Source organism: Sinocyclocheilus anshuiensis, unplaced genomic scaffold (assembly GCF_001515605.1).
Source record: "Sinocyclocheilus anshuiensis isolate Anshui unplaced genomic scaffold, SAMN03320099.WGS_v1.1 scaffold161, whole genome shotgun sequence".
In the NCBI taxonomy this organism is placed as follows: Eukaryota; Metazoa; Chordata; class Actinopteri; order Cypriniformes; family Cyprinidae; genus Sinocyclocheilus; species Sinocyclocheilus anshuiensis.
Genome location: NW_015539832.1, coordinates 363,196 through 363,915, shown reverse-complemented (window position 1 = coordinate 363,915; position 720 = coordinate 363,196). Strand labels below are relative to the sequence as shown.

Genomic DNA, 720 nt, shown 5'->3' with positions numbered 1-720 from the left:
AAAACATAGGCCTACCATTAAAAGCCGTGCTTGCACAGGTTCTGCACGATCCTCTTCAATAATATCCTCTGCTTCTCAATCGGGCTCAAACTGATAAGCGATATTAACGATGCCGTTGTTTACAATACAACCGGAGCACATGCTGATGAGGAGAGGGGCAGGACGCACTAGAGGTGGTTTAGCCAATCACAACACACTGGGCTAGCTAACCGATCAGAGCCCATCGCCTATTTCCGAGGGAGGGGCTTCATAAAAGCAGGAAATGATCAGCCGGTTTCTCAGAGAAGGGACAGAGCGGTGTGGCAGCCCGTTTCTTAGAGAAGGGACAGAGCGGTGTTGAATAAAGGTAAATTATATGAAAAATAATGCGTTTTTTTTTTTAAACGAAGCATTAACACATGTTAGACTGCCCCCCATAAACACAATCAAGCCTAGAAAAAAAAAAACAGTGAACCACCCCTTTAAATGGAAACCTACTTAAAGAGGTTGTTCCACATTATTAAGCAAGTCACAGTTCTCATGCACTCTGTTCCAACAAGACTGAGACGTCAGCAAAGAGGTGGTGGAGTGATGATTTGGGCTGGAATACTGGCAAGTGAGATGGTAGGTCCCTTTAGGGTCCCTGACAGTGTCAAAATTACCTCTGCAAGATACAGTGGGTACGGAAAGTATTCAGACCCCCTTAAATTTTTCACTCTGTTATATTGCAGCCATTTGCTA

At 44.3% G+C, this 720-nt stretch overlaps 1 protein-coding gene across 4 annotated transcripts in view; it reads right to left on the bottom strand.

Moving 5' to 3' along the window:
* The window catches only part of aqr (aquarius intron-binding spliceosomal factor), a 75,247-nt gene that overhangs the window by 69,927 nt on the left and 4,600 nt on the right, over positions 1–720 (bottom strand). The gene's annotated exons all lie outside the window — the stretch shown is intronic.